The sequence below is a fragment of the Cervus canadensis genome, chromosome 7 (assembly GCF_019320065.1).
Source record: "Cervus canadensis isolate Bull #8, Minnesota chromosome 7, ASM1932006v1, whole genome shotgun sequence".
NCBI classification, from domain to species: Eukaryota; Metazoa; Chordata; class Mammalia; order Artiodactyla; family Cervidae; genus Cervus; species Cervus canadensis.
The window spans coordinates 51,933,881-51,952,369 of NC_057392.1; positions in this window are offsets into that span (position 1 = coordinate 51,933,881).

The window sequence follows — 18,489 nt, forward strand, 5'->3', positions numbered from 1 at the left end:
ACGGAGGACATGAAAGGGCATGAGAATAAATGCCTCATGAATATATATTTTTCTTTCCCCCTCTGCAAAGTCTGAGACTCAAAGTAGATAACTTATTTGAGGACAGCCCAACAATCAGTTACACTCAAGAGCTCATCCTCCTAGCAGTCCCTTATTCCACTTGTCTCTCATTTCTCCTCCCCAATAGGTTGTACTACATAAGCTTTCTGTTGTAGTCTTTGCTTCTTGGAAAATGCAGAATAAAAGATAGCCAGGGTTACCATAAAGCTGTGGTTATTAAGACAATTTGATATAGGTACAGGAGGTGGCAAGAATACACAGAAGAACTGTACAAAAAAAGATCTTCATGACCCAGATAATCACAATGGTGTAATCACTCACCTAGAGCCAGACATCCTGGAATGTGAAGTCAAGTGGGCCTTAGAAAGCATCACTACAAACAAAGCTAGTGGATGTGATGGAATTTCAGTTGAGCTATTTTAAATCCTGAAAGATGATGCTGTGAAAGTGCTGCACTCAGTATGCCAGCAAATTTGGAAAACTCAGCAGTGGCCACAGGACTGGAAAAGGTCAGTTTTCATTCCAGTCCCTAAGAAAGGCAATCCCAAATAATGCCCACTACCGCACAATTGCACTCATCTCACATGCTAGTAAAGTAGTGCTCAAAATTCTCCAAGCCAGGCTTCAGCAATACGTGAAGCGTGAACTTCCAGATGTTCAAGATGGTTTTAGAAAAGGCAGAGGAGATGATGTGTAGAAAAAGCAGAGGAGATGATGTTTAGAAATGGCAGAGATCAAATTGTCAATATCCGCTGGATCATCGAAAAAGCAAGAGACTTCCAGAAAAACATCTATTCCTGTTTTATTGACTACGCCAAAGCCTTCAACTGCATGGATCACAATAAACTGTGGAAAATTCTGAAAGAGATGGGAATACCAGATCACCTGACCTGCCTCTTGAGAAACCTGTATGCAGGTCAGGAAGCAACTGTTAGAACTGGACATGGAAAAACAGACTGGTTCCAAACAGGAAAAGGAGTACGTCAAGGCTGTATACTGTCACCCTACTTATTTAACTTCTATGCAGAGTACATCATGAGAAACGATGGGATGGAAAAAGCACAAGCTGGAATCAAGATTGCTGGAGAAATATCAATAATCTCAGATATGCAGATGACACCACCCTTATGGCAGAGAGTGAAAAGGAACTAAAAAAGCCTCTTGATGAAAGTGAAAGAGGAGAGTGAAAAAGTTGGCTTAAAGCTTAACATTTAGAAAACTAAGATCATGGCATCTGGTCCCATCACTTCATGGGAAATAGATGGGGAGACAGTGGAAACAGTGTCAGACTTTATTTTCGGGGTCTCCAAAATCACTGCAGATGGTGATTGCAGCCATGAAATTAAAAGATGCTTACTCCTTGGAAGGAAAGTTATAACCAACCTAGATAGCATATTAAAAAGCAGAGACATTACTTTGCCAACAAAGGTCCATCTGGCCAAGGCTATGGTTTTTCCAGTGGTCATGTATGGATGTGAGTGTTGGGCTGTGAAGAAAGCTGAGCGCCGAAAAATTGATGCTTTTGAACTGTGGTGTTGGAGAAGGCTCTTGAGAGTCCTTTGGACTGCAAGGAGATCCAACCAGTCCATCCTAAAGGAGATCAGTCCTGAGTGATTGGAAGGACTGACGCTGAAGCTGAAAACTCCAATAGTTTGACCACCTCATGGGAAGAATTGACTCATTGGAAAAGACCCTGATGCTGGGAGGGATTGGGGGCAGGAGGAGAAGGCGACGACAGAGGATGAGATGGCTGGATGGCATCACCAACTCGATGGGCATGAGTTTGAGAAACTCTGGGAGTTGGTGATGGACAGGGAGGCCTGGCATGCTGCGATTCATGGGGTCGCAAAGAGTCAGACACGACTGAGCAACTGAACTGGACTGAACAGGAGATGACAAATGGACCAAAGGGACAGACTAGAGTGACTCAAAACAAATTCACACAAAGAAGCTAAATAAATGACATAGGAACATTATAACTTACTGGGGAAAAGATATACTATTCAACAAATTGTGATAAAGTAACTGCTTATTATTACTGATTTAAAACAAAAAGACTGCAAATTATTTCTTCTTCAAGAGTGAGTTTATTCAGGATCAGCAAAGAATTGCAATTCAGGGTCGGCAACCTTGGTTAACCAAGCATAAAGACAGAGAGAAGAACTCTTTTACTAAGGAAGTCGGGAGGGCTCTAGTAAACAAAGTCTCCATGGCTTTTAATTGACTGACTTGGGTCTGTTTCTCATTGGTTAGCTCTTGCCAGTCAAGAAGAGGGAGTATTTTTCTCCTTGTAGGACTCAGTTATCATGGTAGAGGATAAGAGCTTTCCCTTCTGGCCTCATGGTCCTATTGATATGTGTCATCTCAACTAATACTCCAACCAATCTTATTTAAGGGTAATGCAGATGAGAAAATTGTGATTCAGTAATTTTTTTCAATAGTCATGATGCTATTAAAAGTGGAAACTAGATTTCAAACATAACTGTTGCATTCAAGGCCAAATATAATAGGAGACCATCCTTCACTCCCCATTGTATTTATTTGAAATGTAAGAGAAAATACAGAGCATTGCAAAATTGTCTGACGTATACCTGTGGTGGCAAATGTTTTAAGTTTTCTTTTGAATTAATGTGCTTATTAAGTATATTTACTGCATCATCCAAATCTTACATATCTATTTTTATCAAAATGGTTTAGGAAATCAGGCATTATTTTTGTGTACAAAATATACACAGCAAGTATGGTAACAAGAATCAGACTGCTGGCCAGGCATTTGCTTAATCTCTGTCCATTAACAAAAATAACTTTTCCATTACTACACTGCATGCTCTGGCAACAATCTTGTTAGTTTGTCCCTATTAAGTAAGGGAGTTAGACTAGATAACTTATGCATCTCTCTAAACCTACATGCAGACAGCAACGTATAAGGGAGGGAGAGAGTATAACAAATCAGACATAAAGAACTGGCAATCAAAAAATGATTCTCAATCAACTGCGTCCACATATGTAAAAAACTTTCCTGCATTACAGTGTACACAACATATGTCCCAGAGTAAGGCCTTGAAAAGTAAGCCTTACTAATATTTTAAAAGAAAATATTTTCTATTATTTCATTATAGGAAGGAATTTTTGAAAACAGGAATTGGAAATTATAAAATATAAAGAAAAAGACAGGCAGTTTTGACTATATTAAAATTAAATAAGTAAATATATGAATATATTGAAATATCAATTTGTTATTGTTTAGTCACTCATTTGTGTCCAGCTCTTTGTGACACCATGGACTGTTCAACAGGCTCCCCTGTCCATGGAATTTTCCAGGCAAGATTACTGGAGTGAGTTGCTGTTTACTTCTCCAGGGGGTTCTTCCTGACCCAGGGATCAAACCCAGGTCTCCTCATCTCCTGCATTGCAGGTGGATTCTTTACCACTAAAATATCAATTAGAATACATTAAAGTATATTAAAATACATAGGCATGAGTACAAGTCCCATACATTCATGACATACCATAACATATATGTTATGTGTTGTGGATATGTTGTGGATATCTATTGATAATAGATATTAATAGTATATACTTGCACACAAATTGAAAAACTGTCAGAGATTGGGAGACTGCTAGTATCAGTAAGTAAAAGACAAAAAGCCAATGCAGAAGGAGAGACAGTTTTCAGAGACTTAAAAAACAACTGGAAGTTTCCACATAAGATTTTTTTCTTAATAGAAGATAATAAATAATTACTCTGCATAATAGATAAGAGGTTTCCTTTTGGAGGGCTTTCCTTGTGGCTCAGCTGGTAAAGAATCCACCTGCAATGTGGGAGATCTGGGTTCGATCCCTGGGTTGGGAAGGTCCCCTGGAGAAGGGAAATGTTACCCACTCTAGTATTCTGGCCTGGAGAATTCCACAGACTATATAGTCCATGGGGTCACGAAGAGTCTGACACGACTGAGTGACTTTCACTTTTACTTTCCTTTTGAAGTGAATAAAATGTTTCGGAATTAGACAGAGATAGTTGTGACCCAACACTGTGAATGTGCTAATGCCATTGAATTGTTCACTTTAATATGGTCAATTTTATTACATTACATAAATTTTTTCAATAAAAATTTGAAATATATTAGATGAGGAAAATCTTGTTAATTTGATCACTGACACTATTATCCTCTTAAATTAAATTCTACCATAAGAACAGAGAATAATTGGTATGTTTAAATATAGGATATAATCATTTTAATGTACTAAATATGAAATGAAAATTGATGATTCTAAAATCCTGACAAGATGAAGGTCAGAAAAAGTTAGAACATGGTGTCTTTTGCCAGATGTCTGGCACACCAAGCCAGACTGTTGTTTGATAAAATATTATGTATGCTGTAGGAAATGTTTGATTTCCACTGAGACAAGGTTAGATGACTGCACAAGTGGCTTATTCATTCCCTGGTGACTGCATGTTCAAGGTCTAAATATTGTTAACCATTTTCTCCCCTTACACTTCTTTTGCTTTTCTTTTATCAACAATTCACCCTACTCCCTAAAACTCATTTAAGTACACAGACAAACCCATTATCTCATTCCCCCCTCCCCTAGCCCATTAATTGACACAGAAAGAAATCAGATCAAATTATTCAAAAGGTTTGGACTAGAAGTCCCAGACATAACATAGTGGTTGGTACAGGTGCTTGGGGGCTCAACTCGGGCTTCCAGTGGTAGTTGGTAAGAGACTGATGTAGGCTCTCCACTTCAGTTATGTAACAGTGGAGATGGGAATTAAATTTCATATAACTCAGTTGCCTGATTTGTATAATGAGAATGATAAAAGTACCTACTTTCAAGGTTATTGCTATATTATTAAAACTAGAGGTAAATATAGAGTACTTTGAACAGTTTTGTCACATGGTAAGAACACCTTTTAGCTATCATAATGTCATTATTTAGTGCAGCCTCAAAGCAAAGCACCTTGCCTAATAATGAACCAAATTCTGCTCATGCTAAGTCTAATATTTTTTGAATTATGAATCAGTACAGTTTCAAGAGAAGAAATTGCACCACCAGGAACCACACATACACACACAATAACTGATTGTAACTTTCTGAGTATTTCATAGCATGTAGCTGTCTGAGTTGGTTAAAGGAACAATGGGCTGGTTCAAAATTGAGAAAGGAGTAGGTCAAGGCTGCATATTGTCACCCTGCTTATTTAACATATATGCAGTGTACATCATATAAAATGCTGGGTGAAAAGCTGGATGAAGCACAAGCTGGAATTAAGATTTCTGGGAGAAATATCAATAACCTCAGATATGCAGATGTCACCAATCTTATGGCAGAAAGTGAAGAGGAACTAAAGAGCCTCTTGGTGAAGGTGAAAAAGGACAGTGAAAAAGCTGGTTTACAACTCAGCATTCAGAAATCGAAGATCATGGCGTCTGGTCCCCTCACTTCATGGTAAATAGATGAGGAAATAATGGAAACAGTGACAGACTTTCTTTTCTTGAACTCCAAAATTACTGCAGATGTTTACTGTAGCCATGAAATTAAAAGACACTTGCTCCTTGGAAGAAAAGCTATGACAAACCTAGACAGTGTATTCAAAAGCAGAGACATTACTTTGCCAACAGAGGTCTGTCTAGTCAAAACTGTGGTTTTTCCAGTAGTCATGTATGGATGTCAGTCGGACCACAAAGAAGGTTGAATGCCGAAGAATTGATGCTTTTGAACTGCAGTGTTGGAGAAGACTCTCTGGAGTCCCTTGGACTGCAAGGAAATCAGACCATTCAATCCTAAAGGAAATCAGTCCTGAATATACACTGGAAGGACTGATGCTGAAACTCCAATACTTTGACTACCTGATGTGAAGAGTTGACTCATTAGAATAGACCCTGATGCTGAGAACGATTGAATGCAGGACGAGAAGGGGACAGAGGACGAGATGGTTGGATGGCATATCTGACTCAATGGACACGAGTTTGAGCAAGCTCCGGGAGATGATGAAGGACAGAAAATCCTGGCGTGCTGCAGTCCATGGGGTTGCAAAGAGTCAGACACGATTGAGTGACTGAACAACAACAAGAAGGCTGCTGTCTTTGTACCTTGTGCTGGAGACTGAAGTGGGGAAGGGAAGCAAAACAAGCCGTAACATATATTTGTTACACTGGGAAGGTGCTGCGGGGGCAGCGCCCTCACACTGCGGCTCGGTGCTGCTCACCCTGTCGGTGGGGGGCAACAGCTGGGCATTTGTTTCTGCAGTTGTCACCACTCCTCTTCAGCTTCTCTAGTGTGCCTCATGGGCTGTTTAGGAATGCCAATTTGACAAATCAATTCATATCAAAATAGAGAAGAAATAGGCATGACTAACAGAGTTCACATTTCTGCAACCAGCCTCATAGTCATAACTGGTATTTATAGCTACATTTTCCCAGTACCTGTCCTATGTTCCCTTTTTCCTCAGCAAGTACCTCATCTTGTCACAGTTACTTTCTGGATAAGATGTCCCACACTTTCATTCTTGAAGCGTATGGACTTTTAGCTGACCTGCTTGTATTGGGACATTAAAGTTTTTCCATTGACCTTAAACACAGGATATGCAATTATGGAACCACATCCCAGGGGATACCCCTGGATTGTTACAGACATATTCCTCTTTATCTACTTCTTATAGTAGCAACATATAAAGTTATAAACACACATAGTTATATACAACTTTGTATTATATATAATACATTGGGTTGGCCTAAAAGGTCATTCAGGTTTTTCTGTAAGATGCTATGGAAAAACCCAAACTTTTTGATCAACCCAATATGTACATACATATACAATCAAATAAAAGATTTAGTGTAGAATTTGACCTAAAGCCATTGTGGGAGTTGGTCCAATAGTCAATTAAGATTACTGTGATTCAGTCGGAATTTCACAGGCAAGCAACCAGCATGGGAAGGGAATATGGATATGAAGTTGATGAGTACACGGACAAGCTGTAACCCATGAGAACAAAGGTCTCCATCTCATATTAGCTTCTCACTATCTCCAGACCTCCAACTTCAGTGCTACAGTTATTCTACAGGATATGCTGATGCCCTTCTACCGAGAGACAGACTTGTACCCGGCCTAGAAGTCATAAAAGCCAAAGGATGATCAAGAGAACTACACTAACTAGGAGCTGGGCATAGAAAGGAATTCTGAAAAACATACTTATAGCCCACTTAGATTGGTACAATATAAATTCATTATACATTCCAAGACAGGCAAAAAAAACCAGTCACAAACAAAACATCAACCTGGATTGGAATGTAAGAGATTTCTAATCTTTTAAGAATCATCCTTAATGTTTTTCTTCCAAAATTAGAGATATACTGCACATTCTAAGTTGGAGAATGCTTTTCTAGAAGTTCTGCATCCCAGATTAGTTTGCAACTTAGAAACTCTGTGATATTTATTAATTTATTTAACAATTGTAAGGCTCAGCTTCCCTGCCTTGTAATTGGGACAAGTAAATGTAACGTCTCTTCATTCACTGATTTGTAAATGAGATAATGGATGTTGATGTATTCTCTGGCTAATAAAGAGTAATGTACACACAAATAATAGAATTATTAAATCTGCTTTTCATTTTGGTGAACAACAAAGACAGATGATGTCACCAGACCTACAGAGATTATAATTGATCTTTGTGGCCTCAGTCCAGGGCCTTGTGACATTTTTCCAGCATTTCAACAAGCTGCCTGATTTACTTGTGAGGAATTTTCTTTCCATGTGGCCAGCAGCAGGAAATGAAATCCATTATAGCCCCATGTAGGTGGTTAATTTGTTTGAACTGTCATTTAGCTGGGCCTTCAGAATCTTCCTAATGATCTCCCTGGTGCAATGCAGTGCAATTCTTACATGTTACCTGTCACCAAAACAGCTGTTTTCAAAGATGCTATTTTGTTTTATTTTATGAATTAGCATCTTTCCATACTTTAATGAAAAACTCACAATACACATAAAAATTCTAGAAGAAAATGTAGGAGGTAAGCTTCATAGCATTGATCTTGGCAATGATTTTTTGGATTTGACATAAAAAATAAAGGCATAAAAAGCAAAATTAAAGAAGCAGGATTATATCAAGCTAAAAGGCTCTGTAAGCAAAGAAACTCAGCAAAATGAATAGGCAACTTGAGAATGAGAGAAAAATTTGAAATAATATATCTGATATGGAATCAATAACCAAAATATATAAACAGTATATACAACTAAATAGCAAAAAATAAAAAAGATCTGATTAAAAAATGGACAAAGGAACCAAAAAGACATTTTTCCAAAGAAGGCATACAAATGGCCAATAAGTACATGAAAAAGTGACTGACATCACTAGAGATCAGGGAAATGCAAATCAAAGCCACAATGAGATACCACCTCACACCTGCTATCATCAAAAAAATAGAGATAAGCAAGTGTTGGCCATGATTGGAAAAAAGGGAATCCTTGTGCACTATTGGTAGGTATGTAAATTAATGCAGTTACCATGGAAAATAGTATGAAGGTTCCTCAAAAAATTAAAAATAGAATTACCATGTGATCCAGCAATTCCACTTCTGGATATATATCCAAAGGAAATTAAAGCATATCAAAAGATATCTGTATTCCCATGCTTAGTGCAGCAATATTTGCAATATAGCCAAGACATGGAAGCAACTTAAGGGTCTGTCAACAGATGAGAGGGTAAAGATGTATACATATATATGAAATAAATACACATATACATATTTAATATAAAATGCATAGATTTTATATATACATCAGGGAATATTATTTACCCACCCAAAAGAAGGAAATAATGCCATTCAAGACAACATGGATGGACCTTGAAGGCATTATGTTAAATGAAATAAGCCAAACAGAAAAAGACAAATACTCCATTGTGTCACTGACATGTGGAATCTAAAAAAAAAAAAAAAAAAAAAAAACAGAGACATTACTTTGCCAACAAAGGTCCACCTAGTCAGAGCTATGGTTTTCCAATAGTCATGTACGGATGTGGGAGTTGGACCATAGAGGAAGCTGAGCACCAAAGAATTGATGCTTTCAAGTGTGGTATTGGAGAAGACTCCAAGAGTCTCTTGGACTGCAGGGAGATCAAACCAGTCAATCCTAAAGGAAATCAGTCCTGAATTTTCATTGGAAGGACTGATGCTGAAGCTGAAGCTCCAATACTTTGGCCAGCGTATGCAAACAACTGACTGGAAAAGACCCTGATGCTGGGAAAGATTGAATGCAGGAGGAGAAGAGGACGACAGAGGATGAAATGGTTGGATGGCACCACTGATTTGATGTACGTGAGTTTGAGCAAGCTCTGGGAGTTGGTGATGGACAGGGAAGCCTGGTGTGCTGCAGTCCATGAGGTCACAAAGAATTGGACATGACTGAGCGATTGAACTGAACTAACCTAAGCACCTGGTTTATGTATGTTGCAAATAGTGGAGGACTGCAAATGCCCACCCACTCAGCTAGAACTCTCCAATAAGCAAACGTGAGTCAAGTGAACAGGGCTAGTGATACAATCAGAGTAGTGCTTGGAGGCTTGTACTGTTAGCCATGGGGTGAGAAACCAAAGTATGGGGAAATACTTGGCTTGTAATAGTTCCTGTATAGGGGGAAAGGCTCACTGAGGGTGAAGATCATGCTGCAAAAAAGGAATAGTTGTGAGATGCAGGAAACAAAGAATAAAATTAAAAACATTGTGTTGCATCAGTCCTTTTAAAATCATTGCCTGTTCCTGTCTGAAATGAGATATATTTCATTGGAGGAAAAAGTAAGGTGTTATAATTATTCAGTGAAGCAGCATCTTTTTGAAATGTTACTGCTGAAAAAATATTTAAAGCAGCCATGTAAGAACTAGGATTCTGTAAATCTCCACTGTCTTTGTCTGCATCGTTGTAGTTCTGAAAAATCTGCATTTGGAGGATCACTTCACGATACAGAGGTAATAAGAGGATGCACCTCTGCTCTGAGAATGGCTTCAGGTTATCCGCGGGTGATTGAGACCAACAACACACGTCTTGGCTAAGAATAAACATTATGGCATATTTAAAAGTTGAAAGATTCACAATATCTTCTCCCCAAAACACAATTAAGCCACCATCCAAAAACGTGTTCGCTGTCATGCACCATCACCTATGTTTTCCTGTCTGATACCAACCTTGTATTGCACGAGAACTGGCCAGAGGCCAGCCTCCCAGCTTACCATCACTTGTTCTCCCATTTCATCTTTATCTTTGCAATTTCCCAAATGTCTCATGCTGTTTTAATTATGCATGCTTCCATAATTTTGTCCATGCCACACATTTTCCTCTTTGCCTAGAGTACTGAAACCCCCAATTCAATCTGCCTGAACGATTATTACTCTTCCTCAGGTATTTAGGGTAAACACCATTTACTCTAGGACACCTTCTCTGACTCAATCAAAATCTCCAAAGAAATATTTAACATGTTATCCACTACCTTAACTGTTAAAAACTGTACTATGTGCATACTTCCAATGTTAGCTTTGGTGAACATTGAATTGTCCTCATCAATTCATAGATGCTCCTCAGAAGTATATACTGTTCCATAGTCTGCATTTTATGCAGTAACCTATCTCTGGCCATATTTCATCGCCCTATCTTTGTTTATCCTTATCTTTTTTACCAGTTTATAACTCAGAATGCTTTATAGTGTATAAACTTTTGTAGTTTACATTAAATCATTTTGGTGCAAGTTTTATATATATATATATAAATAAATGTGTGAGTAAACAAAGAAATCATCTTTTCTACTGTTCTGTATAGTCCTTTCAGCAACCACTGTCTTTTGGTGACCTTAGATGTCCCAGAGATAGCAGAATAGATGGCATATGGCAAGTGTTCGATCAATTAGATTCAAAAATCAAACTGTAACTTTTCTTTCAGAGCTACTTTTGAACACTATGAAATAAATAAATTAGCATTTACATCTTACTGTATGTGTTGCGAAAGCAAGTACAGCTTTTACATCTTAAATGAGCCAATTGTTGAAAGAAAATGTACATGCTTTTAAACGCAAATAAAATATTCTGATTCTGTAGATAATAAAATCTTTTAAGTGTTCTCAGTGTCATCAAATATACCAACTTTAGATATTCTGTATAATAATTACAGATCCTCATGTAGAAAAAAGGGTAAAAGTATAAGTGGGATTTTATGCTAATGTAAACTGAGCACCTTCTGCTTTAAAATCACTTACTTGTGTTCTATCGATCTCATGACTCCATTTCTTTGCCATGAAAAGGAGAAAAAAAAATAATTTTTTAAAAAGATACATATGTATTTGAAATAAACAGAACACTGAAGTCAGATAAATGGTGCTGTTTGGATTTTTGTTTTGTTTTTAATTGCTTAACTTAACTAGGTTATATTGATTTTTTTTATAACTAGATACTTGTGCAAATATATCTGATGAACTGAAGAGTGTATACCGATACAAATCTGTATTGGAATTTAAGATAGGTGGTAGATTGGATATTCATTATGATGTTATAATTACATCATGCATAGTTGTAAATAAAATAATTATTTTTCAAGGATCCATATTTTGTTAATTAACTCAACAAATAATTATTGAGAAGCTGCTTTGTGTCAGGCCCCTGTCTTAGGCTATGAGGATAGAGCAGTCAACAAAACAAAAGAAATCCCTACCAGTATTAAACTCACATTCTAGTGAAATAGATAATCTGTAAATAAAGGTATAGTGCACTGTCAGTAACAATGATATGATGAAAAACAAAGCACTATAAGGAAACTGCTGTGCTGCTTTAAGACAATTGGCAAAAATATTTTAAAAAAATTCTCTGAAGACTTAACAAAAGAGCAGAGGAGAGGAACATCTAGGGAAGAGCTTTCCTGACAAAGGCAACAGCACATGCAAGGATTTTTATACTATTTTACCATAGGACCTGTACATACTATATCAACTCACTTAAATGATAAAAATTGTCGAAACAGCTGGGGCCCAGAGACAGCATCTTTAATCCTAGTCAGAATCTTAATGTTTTGGTTATGGAAGAAACCATTGCTTTTTTTACTAGTTTTTTGTTTGTTTTATCTCTTCTTTTGCTGTGTTTTTGTTTTATTGCTGTTATGAAAGTGAGATAACTATTAAGACCAACAGTATTGTATTACTAACAAGGGCTTTGAAAATAACAGATGCTTCCTTTTTGGCATCTTGCTCACTTACGGTTAGTTGTCATCATCTTGAACAGTATAACAACCTGAAGTAAAAGTGAGGGTAGAATGAAATGATAAAGTATAAAAGAACTGAATTTAACATGATGAGAGATTTGGTATTGGCTCAGAATGCTGGTTATTTGAAAGCCCTAAATGAGCAAGTGTTTTCTTAAAGGAGAGGTGAAACCAGTTAGCAGAAGGCAGGCCTTTAGCTGCATATCAGGATAAGCCTCCTGCCTGCATCCAGACTTCAGTGAGCCTCATCTTTTGTATTGATTTTAAAGGAGTCAATGCTGAATAGGTTTTCATTAATTATGATGATGATTATTGCACAGTTAAAATAATAGAGAAACTGAATGTTGGTTCTTTGATGGAAAAATATGCAGGGTTGAAACAAAAAAAATCATCATGGCATTAGGATACGCTGGATACAAAATCATTTCAGAGATTGATGACATGTCATGGTAGCCTTGAAATATCTGCCTTATTCCTTTAAATTTATGTTTTGATCATCCACTTAAGCAAGTGACATATTAAGGTCTATTAGCCCCAGTTATTTTGTCCTCCAAATAACTTTGGATAGTGCAGAAACAACTTTAAAATTGAATGGATTTCTTTCTGCATTATGAGATATGATATTTGACCTTTTATGTTTTTTATAAGAAATGCTTAGTTATTCTAAAAGTGGCTTGATATGCTATTATATTGGCCATAAAATATTTCTTTGTGTAATGTCCCTTTTGCCCTTTCTTTCACCATTAGCATATATTTTATACTTTCAGTTCAACGTCTAAGATCATTTCCATGGAAAGACACTCCTAGATCAATTGTGAAATTGAAATACTATATAAACTCACTGATAAGAAAAACCTTTAAAATCTTGAAACATCTTTTTACTGATCTCACCTAGGTTTGAGATATAGACATAAATGACAGAGGAGATAGAAAGGGAAAGGTATTAGAAGCAGAGAAAAAACCTTGCTAAAGACTTATTGATTCCAGATGAGAGTGAGAAGAGAGGCATGGTTCTGGCTGGCACAGTTCAGCTGCAGGGCAGTAAAAAAGCCAGGGGCCCAGTTGGGCAAAGAACAGCACAGGCAGTTGTGAACCTTCTTTCTCTGTCTCACCAACTTAATACTAGCCATGGTGCCACCTCACCTTGGAAAGTAATTTTAAATGTTTATAAGAAAATGAGCAACTATTCCTACCCCCACTGTAGTTACACAAACAGTTACTTCTGGAAGCTGGAGTAGACCTTGAAAGCTACAGAACTTGAAAGCTAGCTACCATATGCTATAAGAGGCAAGAAAATCACTTTCCTAATTAGAACAAGGAACAAATGTTGAAGGCTTAAATTAAGGCAAATGGGAAGATAAAATAAGACTGAAAAATCCTATGTATATACAGATAAAAGCTTTGGAACAAGGATTAGAAACTCAAGGTTCACCTGGGAACAGTAACATCACATTATCATGAGATTCATTGGCCAGGTGAACTGAAGGGCACATACTTCACTGAAAGTTTCGTATAATGGTTCAGTTCAGAGACAGAGAAGAAGTAAAACAGTCACTGTCGGCAGATCACATGATACTATATGTAGAAAACCTTAAATTCTATGCCAAAAAATTTTTAGAATAAGTGAATTTAGTAAAGTTGCAGGATATAAGACTAATATACAGAAATATGTTGCTTTTCTGTATATTAATAATGAACTACCAGAAAGAGAAATTAAGAAAACATTTCATTTAAAATCACATCAAAAAGTAAAGTACCTAGGAATAAACTTAATTAAGGAGGTGAAAGACCAATACTTGGAAAACTATAAAACATTAATGAAGGAATTTGAAAATCATACAAAGATATGGAAAGATATCCTGTGTTCTTGGATTGGGAGAATTAGCATTGCTAAAATGTCCATACTCCCCAAAGCAATCTACAGATATAATGCAATCCCTAAGACATTTTTCACAGAACTAGAACAAATAATCCTTACATTTGTATGGAACCACAAAGACCTTGAACTGCCAAAGTTATCCTGAGAAAAAGGAACAAATCAGGAGTTATCATGCTTCTTGATTTCAAACTATACTATAAAAGTAAAGTAATCAAAATGGCATAGTACTGCCACAAAGACAGATGCATAGATCAGTGGAACAGAATAGGAAGCCCAGAAATAAACCCATGCACTTATGGTCAGTTACTCTATGAAAGGAGGCAAGAATATATAATGGAGAAAAGACAATCTCTTCAATAAATTGTCCTAGGATATTGGACAGCCTCATGCAAAAGAATAAGATAAGAAAATTTCTTCATACCATATACAAAAATAAACTCAAAATAGGTCAAAGACTTAAATTTAAGATCAGAAATCATAAGTTTGCCAGGAGATAGCGTAACACTTTTTGACATAAATTATAGCAATATATTTTTGGATCTGTCTCTTAAGGCAAAAGAAATAAAAGCAAAAATATACAAAGGGGACATAATTACACTTAAAAGCTTTTGCATAGCAAAGGAAATCATTGGCAAAATGAAAAGTCAAACTACTGAATGGGGAAAAATATTGCAATGATGTGTGTGTATAAATGGGCTTCTATGGTGGCTTAGCCAGGAAAGAATCTGCCTGCAATCCAGAAGACCTGGGTTTGATCCCTTGGTCAGGAAGATCCCCTGGAGAAAGAAATGGTTAAGAATGGCTACCCACTCCAGTATTCTTGCCTGGAGAATTCCATGGACAGAGGAGCCTGGTGGGTTACAGTCCATGGGGTTGCAAAGAGGAGGAGACTTTCCTGGTAGTTCAGTGGTAAAAAACCTGCCTGCCAAGCAGGAGATGTGGGTCCAATCCCTAGATTGGGAAGATCCCCTGGAGAAGGAAATGCCAAACCACTCTAGAATTCTTGCTTGGGAAATCCCAGTGGACAGAGGATCCTGGCAGGCTGCAGTCCATGGGGTAGCAAGATTGGACATGACTTAGTGACAAAACAACAACAACATATATAGATATAAAATATGCAATGAATATTATTCAGTCATTAAAAACAAAATCCTGCCATTTGCAGCAATGTGGATGGAAGTATTATGCTTAGTAAAATAAGTCTGACAGAGAAAGACAAATATACTATGTTACCACATATGTGGAATCTAAAAAAAACTAAACAAATATATGTAACAAAACAAAACAACTCACAGATATAGAGAACAAACCAATTGCTATCTGTGGGGAGAGGGAAGGGGAAAGGATGAGATAAGAGTTTGAGATTAAGAGACACAGACTACTATATATAAAATAAATAAGCAACAACAATATTTTGTACAGCATAGGGAAATACAGCTATTATTTTGCAATACTTTTAAATGGAATATAATCTATAAAAATATTGAATCACTGTGCTACACATTTGATTGTAAATCAACTACACTTCAATTTAAAAATGTATATTTTTAATGTGTGGTTTTTGCATGTTTTTATTGAAATATAGTTGCTATACAATACTGTGTAAGTTACAGGTGTATGACATAGTAATTCACAATTGTAAAGGTTATACTCCATTTATAGTTATAAAATATTGACTATATTCCCAATATACAATGTATCCTTGTAGCTTACTTTACTTAATGTATACATTTTTTATGATTTTGGACATATGCATACATCACCACACCACAATCAGGGTAATAAACATATCGACCATCTCCAAAATATTTATGTCCCCTTGCTGCTGCTGCTATTTATTTTTTGGTAAAACACTACATAAGATCTACCTTATTAAGTTTTTAAGTGCATAGCATCATACAGTTAACCACAGACACAATGTTGTGTAACTGATACCTTGAATCTATTTACTTCATATAACTGTAGCTTTACACCCAATGAACAACTCCCCATTTCTTTCTTCCCCTCATCCACTGGTAACCATCATTCTATTCTCTGCTTTTATGAATGTGACTATTTTAGATACCACATATAAATGGAATCATGCAGTATTTGTCCCTCTGTGACTGACATTTCCCTTAGCATAATTTCTTCCATATCTATTGATGCTGTTCCAAATGATAGGATTTTCTTCCTTTTCAAGGATAAACAACATTCCATTGTATGTATATAGCACATTTTCTTAATCTATTCACCTATCAATAGACCTTTGTTTCCACATTCCTTACTATTGTGAAAAATGACACAATGGATATGAAATAGCAAGTGTTGGCAAGAATGTGGAGAAATCTGAACACTTCTCACTGCCGAGGGAATGTAAAATGGAGCAGCCACTATGGAAAAATACTATAGAGGTTCCTCAAAAAATTAATCAGAGAAGGCAATGGCACCCCATTCCAGTACTCTTGCCTGGAAAATCCCATGGATGGAGGAGCCTGGTAGGCTGCAGTCCATGGGGTCGCTAAGAGTCAGACACCACTGAGCGTCCTCATTTTCACTTTTCACTTTCATGCATTGGAGAAGGAAATGGCAACCCACTCCAGTGTTCTTGCCTGGAGAATCCCAGGGACAGGCGAGCCTCATGGGCTGCCATCTTTGGGGTTGCACAGAGTCGGACATGACTGAAACAACTTAGCAGCAGCAGCAGCAAAAAATTAATAATAGAACTAACTTAAGATCTAGCAATTCAACTCTTGCATATATGTCCAAAAGAATTGAAATAAGGATCTTGAAGGAATATCTGCACAAACATGTACAAGAATTTCAAATTTTTTAACTATTGACATTTAATTCAAATCAGTTTAATGCATTAGGTATCCAATATAAAGAAATGTATATAAAGAAATATAAAGAAAATAAAGAAAAAAATAAAGAAAGCTGAGCACCAAAGAATTGATGCTTTTTAACTGTGGTGTTGGAAAAGACTCTTGAGAGTCCCTTGGGCTGCAAGGAGATTCAACTAGTCAATCCTAAAGGAAATTAGTCCTGAATATTCATAGGAAGAACTGATGCTGAGACTGAAACTCCAATACTTTGGCTACATGATGCAAAGAACTGACTCATTGGAAATGACCCTGATTCTGGGAAAAACTGAAAGCAGGACAAGGGGATGACAGAGGATGAGATGGTTGGATGGCTTCACTGAGTTGATGGAGATGAGTTTGAGCAAGCTCCAGGAGTTGGTGAAGGACAGGGAAGCCTGGCGTTCTGCAGTCCATGGGGTCGCAAAGAGTTGGACACAACTGAGCAAATGAACTGATCCAATATAAAATGCATTTGATGGTTACATATGATAACGTTTTTGATTTCTGAATCAGAGCCATATGAAAACAACCTAATTGCAATGCTCTATGTTAATGCAAATTGACTATGGACCTAAGCTGTGCAAGATAAACATTAAGTTAAAGAAAGCACTTGAAAAATGTTTCAGTATTTGGACTGACTGGAAACTAAAACCGTTTCTATTACTCCTGGATGTACCAGATTAATTCAATTCAGGATGTTTGTTTTGAAGAGCAGCAGTTTTTAGATATGGGAAGATTTTGCATTCTGCTTTTTTGTATATATATATGAGTGAGTGAGTGAGTGAAAGTCTCTCAGTGGTGTCCGACTCTTTGCAACCCAATGGGCTATACAGTCCATGGAATTCTCCAGGCCAGAATACTGGAGTGGGTAACCATTCCCTCTCCAGGGGAGCTTCCCAACCCAGGGATCAAACCCAGGTGTCCCTCATTGCAGGTGGATTCTTTACTAACTGAGATACCAGAGAAGCCCATATATATATATGAAATTCTACCAATGTGAATAAAACATTAATAATATAGAGTACTCATATAATTATATATACATGTATTAATATATATGTGTGTGTGTATACATGTTAGTACTCTCTCTCTCTCTCTATATATATATATATATATATGTGCTGCTACTGCTACTGCTAAGACACTTCAGTCGTGTCCGACTCTGTGCAACCCCATCCCTGGGATTCTCCAGGCAAGAACACTGGAGTGGGTTTCCATTTCCTTCTCCAATGCATAAAAGTGAAAAGTGAAAGTGAGGTTGCTCAGTCATGTTCGACTCTTCGAGACCCCATGGACTGCAGCCTACAAGGCTCCTCTGTCCATGGGATTTTCCAGGCAAGAGTACTGGATTGGGGTGCCATTGCCTTCTCTGATATATATATAATATATATATATATATATATTATATAAAAATATATATATGAAATGAAACTAAGTTGTGTGTACGTGTGTTTGAAGCACTGAATTTGAA